The sequence below is a fragment of the Rousettus aegyptiacus genome, unplaced genomic scaffold (genome assembly GCF_014176215.1).
Source record: "Rousettus aegyptiacus isolate mRouAeg1 unplaced genomic scaffold, mRouAeg1.p scaffold_m13_p_10, whole genome shotgun sequence".
In the NCBI taxonomy this organism is placed as follows: domain Eukaryota; kingdom Metazoa; phylum Chordata; class Mammalia; order Chiroptera; family Pteropodidae; genus Rousettus; species Rousettus aegyptiacus.
In genome coordinates this window covers 53,568,613-53,574,612 of record NW_023416285.1, presented here as the reverse complement: position 1 = coordinate 53,574,612, position 6,000 = coordinate 53,568,613, and positions in this window count along the sequence as shown.

The following is a 6,000-nucleotide window of genomic DNA, read 5'->3' as shown; positions in this document are numbered from 1 at the left end:
ACATTTACACAAGATCATAAGACATCCAGCTCTCAGGGTACAAACATCCCTGCTTTCAAGGCTGTAAAAACATTCCATTACCTTAAAAAAGTTTCTTAATGGAGAGAATCTCCTCACCAGGGTCAGTAATGTTTAACTTAAGGTCCTGCTTCCTTGAATCATTGATAACACAGTCTCAGCAGCTGCTTTATGGCTCCAAGCAGTATTAGCAACTGCCTTATATCTCCAAGCTACGTGACACCTTCAGTGCCTTGTAATGGCTCCCGACAACTTGTCTAAAGCTCTTTTTCTAACAAAATTGATTTGAGTAAACCTAGATTTTGATTAGATCAATATATTCTAATTGTGGGAAGTAATAGCATCTTCTGATGACTACTAAACTACCAAAGAAAAGAAGAAGAAGAAGGAGGAGGAGGAGGAGGAGAAGAAGAAGAAGAAGAAGAAGAAGAAGAAGAAGAAGAAGAAGAAGAAGAAGAAGAAGAAGAAGAAGAAGAAGAAGAAGAAGAAGAAGAAGAAGAATGCTTAACAATGTACCATGTATATTGGATATGTAAATATAAGCATTATTTTTGTGTAATAATGGCAGAAGTTGAATGACAGTTTTCATTTATTTATATACTCATCAAAAATATTTAGTTGTCTACTCAGATACTAATAGTATAATAGTGTACTTTAATAGTCAGTGTGTACATATATATTTATTTGGTTATAGATAACTAAAATTACATACAAATAGCTACTCTGCACCAGACCAAAATGTATGTGTATTTACAGAATTATAAAATTTTGGACCTAATCTGTTATTTTCTTTTTCTGAATAGATGTGACTGGAAAATCCAATTTCTACATGTGGTCCCTCATTACTGATATCACAGCCCACTACCACCATGTTTTGACAGAATAATCAAAAAGACAATGCAGAATAAAAGAAAGATCATGATGTGGCCTAGTATTTGTGTTGCACGATACTTGCCTTTATAATTGATGTTTGATGAGGTGGTTGCCATTTGTAAGTCTTTTCTCTGCTATTTCTGAGTAACAGAAACCTATTTTATTCTTTGTAAAAGAAAGAAATTCAAAGCACAATCTTATGCTAGACTTATTTCAGTTTTTCATATTAACAGACTAAGCTGACATAGCCATTCTTTTCAATGTTTCCTTTTCTCAGTTTGGGTACTACTAAAGCAACTTTGTAAGAGAGTTTCTTTGAGGTCAACTAATTCTAATTTATTTCGTATCCTATAAATATACTCTCCACAACTTCAGCTGGGTTTTTTGAATTATTTATTTTAACATTTCATGTTTTCTTTCTGGTTCCATTTGCCACGGTATCTATCCTAATTTCTCCAGAGTCTTCATATTTTTTTATCTGAGTCCAGAGAAGGCAGAAGATAATCATTAATGTCACTTTATAGCAACAGGCAAGCAAGGAGAATGAAAACATCTAAGGCCCTCCATTAGTGGTGTCCCCAATGACTATCATTCAACGAATATTTTTGAGTGACTTATTCATTGAGTACATGGCTGTAAACACTTTTCTGGATGCCAAAGACACAACAGGGAACAAAAGAGACAAAAACTCAGGCTTCATAGCGCTTACATTAAATTGGGAAAGGCAAAGAAGCAAACAAATACATGTATCTCAGGTGGTAATAGTGCTCTAAAGAAGTAAAAGCCTAGCAGGGCAAGGGCACAGAGGATGTTTTAAATAGGAGCATCCAGAACATCTTCTTGATAGAATGACATTTATGAAAAGATATAAATTAAGTATGGGAGTGAGCAAGGAGAAAGAAAATCTCAAGTAGAAGGAATAGCAAGAGAAAATTTTAAAAAGTGGTTGTCGTATTTGGGGAACTTTAAGAAAACCAGCTGGATATAGAATAAGGCAAGAAGGGGACAGAAGAAAACTCGGTTACAGAGAAACGAGTACATCGATTACTAAAGCTCTGTACATCAAGTTTAGACTTTGGTCTGAGATGGAAGTCATTGGAACAGGATATTATCTTTGTTAATATTTCAGAAGCACACAAGGTATGAAGTAATAATATCTTCTTTACTTTGACCTTACAGAAACATATAGGCCCTTGACCTTTCTATATGCTTTTATTCTCTCTCTTCATTTTAAATTTTAATGTATTCTCTTCTAAAGCAGGATTTCATGTTCATCACTTAGTACATACTTTCAAAAACTAAAAAAACTCCCATAAAACTCTGGCTTTCAGTAACCCTACTTGTTAAAATCTTGATTCTTGGAAGTCCTTAAATTTACTCACACTGTTGTCCTACTGAGTCCAATCAATTCTGAAGAAAAAATAAGTTTCATGTTTTCTACACATAGAAGACAACACAGCTTACAAAATCTTTTTCTTGTATTTGATCACACCCTCTAACCCATTCCCTTCAATAAACAATATAAAAACAGCATTAATTTCTGAAGTATCTAACTTGTCTCACCATTATTCAACCCAGAAAATCATCGGTTTTTCTAGAGAAAATTGAATCCATTTGGCAAAACTGCCTGTAACATCCCACCCTCAGTCTTCTCTAAATTGATCTATGTCTGATCAGATTTCTAAATCTCTCTCTTCCTTCAGTTTTAAAGGTTCAGGTGACTCTCATATTTTCCAAAAAATGTTTTTTCACTGTGTTTTGGTTTTTATTTATTCAATATCCTTAAATAAAATTTTTAATTACAATGTTCTTCTTAATGAAGATTATGAAGATAAATATAAAAATAATATTTAATATTGGTAGTTGAACAAATTTTTTGCAATGTGATTGATATTCTCATTTAATTCAGTCCCAACTTTATTATGTCCATTTTAGATAAGAAAATCGTTATTTAAAGAGATCAAGCAATCTCCAAGGTTATTGTAACACTTCTTCATTATAATAAAGTTTTCTCTCAGACATTTCATCCCCTTGACTACCATAATTCACTAATTGCCTGGAAATTGTAATCATTTCTGCCATTCTTTCCCTTCTAGGAGATTTTCAGAAACTTCTCTATTTCTCTCTTGTGTGACTTTGGCATTATTGCAGGGTTCCGTCCTCCGCCTACTTTGCTTTTGACTCGTCACAATTTCTCTTATGTGACCTCAATTTTCACATTTCCATTGCAATCAATAAGTTAATTACTTCTAAGTTTTCAGCTCCAGTCTGGATCTTTTCCCCTAACTTCAAAATCGCATATTCAAACCTTTTCTGGACTTTTCTCTCTGAATTTGCCTTTAACTTGTCTGTTTCACAAATTACAAGGTGTCTTAATCTATGTTTGCTATAACAAAATGCCACAGACTGGGGTGGCTTCAACAACATTTATTTCTCACAACTCTGGAGCCTGGGATGCCCTGGATTGGGGTGCCAGCATAGTTGGAGTACTGGTGTGGGTCCTCTTCCTGGACAACAGAGAGCTGCTTTCTTCCTATAATATTACATAATACACAGGGCTCTGTGTCGCTTTTTCTTATAATGGCATTAATTCCACCACGGTGTCTCCGAGCTTGTGACCTCGTTTAACCTAACCAAAAAGCCTAACCTCCTAATATATTACATTGGCGTGTTGGCTTCATCATATGAATTTGGGGGACGGAGGGTCACAAATATTCAGTCCATATCATGCAATAATCTTCTTCAGGGCAGAAATAAGTGATTGTCACTTTCTATTCTCAAGTCCAGGAGGTATTATGTTATTGATAATCAGTTGGAGGTTGTTTTATGCCTGTCGGTTGCAGTATTTCCATTTCTAGTAAAACACACAGGACTATAACACAACCTGGACTTATAGTTAAGTAAATAAGTACCATGGATTTTGTCATACCCTACAGACCACACTTTCACTGTAGGAAAAATAAAGAAGGAAAAGGAGGAAGAGGAGACTAGAGAGGAGGAGAAAGAAAGACAAAAAGAGAGGAAGAGAAGAAGAAGGAAATCTAGCATAAATATCACCTTAATCCCATTCAGAGATTGCATCCTCATGCCATCAACTGAATGCCATACTTGTGATAAAGCAGTCACTCTTTATTGATTTTTCCCTTCTGCAATAAACTGGCATTTTCAGACAATGTGGTCATTGGTTATAGAAGATATGGTACTTCTTGTACTTAATTAAAAAATAACAGAACAGGTTCTGGTCCATTAATATTTTAAAATTGCCTACTGTTCCTGGAGAATGAAACCATAAGTAACAAGAAAAGTACTCCTGTGTTTAGAGTCCACTATTCTGGTTTCCTTCTGTTAGACACAAGCCTCATACTTCCTACCGTGCTGAAGCAGAAAATGATGGGTAGAATAATTCTATATTTTTATGTTCCAACCTAAAATTAAACTGTAGGTTTTATGTTCCAACCTAAAATTAAACTGTAGGTTTTAAATGTGCATATTAGCACTACCATTATTACTTGGAAATTTGGTGTATTATTTTTTCTTGTTGTTGTTTTGTAGCATTAGTACGTTTTTTTTTTATTGTTGTTCAGTAGGCTGTGAATATCATAGATCTATTAGAATAGTTCTTAGTAATGTTACAAAGGAGAATCATTGAGGAAATAAATAGGGAAAGAAAAGAAGTGAAGAAAATAACTGAGGAAGGAAGAGAGAAAGAAAGAAAAGAATTAGGAAGGAAGGAATCACTTTAAATTTCCAAAATGAATAAAGCAGAATTTATTTTTAAAATTCTGACTTCCAATACTATCTAAATCTTATGTATTTTTATTCCATTGAGAATATACTATACCAGAGATTGAATTTGTTTTGCATTGAGAAGAGTCTAGCTATCTACAGGAGTTAGAACTCAATAAAAAAAGAATAAGAATAATTTAAATTGAGTTGAACTTTAATTCATTTGCTTTTTAAAACATTTATAATGTTTTATCTACCACGCAGAGAATAACAATAATTTCTAATGGGTTTTTCAAACACAGTAGAGGAGATTCATCTAATAAATATTTCCTTAAAAATCTTGATACTAAACTCAACCTGAATTCTATTTGTAAAGTCAAGTCTATAGACAATATGTGAATCGATTATGTGATTTCTCAAACTTTATGATACACAAGGAATCAAGGTTGATGAAATGAAATTCCTGCTGTACCTCCCAGATTCTGATTCAACATGACTGTGCATTTCCAACGTCTTGTCAGGGGATGCTGATTCTGATGGTCCTATGAATCACATTTTGAGTTACAATGGACTAGGATATAAAATATACTTGAACTTAAAAATGATTTTTTTCTATAGTGAGTCCGAGTACATTAGATTATCCAATGAGTAACAAATATACCCCCAGGGACCGAGTGAAAACTAACTTTCCCTTCTATCTGGTGTAATCATGTTAACACATGGCATCTACTAAGAAATGTGGGTCTCTAAAGATGACAAGAAAGTAAATTAAAACTCAGAATATATGCATTCAGTTAATGTGCAAGATATATAGTACTGAACTTCTGTGGTCATTTGTGGATATTAAAAATCAGAATTGTTTTATTACACAACACTCGATGGTATCTTAAAATAGGAAAACATTTAAACATCCTTTAAGACTTAAAATATCCTAAGGTTGATAAAATAAAGGCACATCATAATAATTTGTTGGAGAATGATGAATAAATGATAACAAAGATTTTATTATGCCAGTTGTTATTTAGCCTATGTTAGACAACTGGTAAAATTTGTTAAGATGGTATCGTTTTTGGCACAGAGTTGTTCCATCTTGGACATGTACTTGTTGAAATAGGGAAGATGCTCATCTTAACATTTCAATTCATTTCTATGTTTCGTTGACTCTAGCATACAGGTCTCTATGTGTTATTCCCACAACACTAGACTAATACCGGAATTAATATGTGATGGATACAATTGTTTCCTTGTCTAACTGCATCACAAGCTTCTATTATAAAGTTTAAGTTTCTTCTTCCTGTCTGTGGAGACAGATACAGGACGCTATTTTCAGGTCTATAATATGACATCATAATCGACATCATTTAGAAAAACAAGTGGAGGATT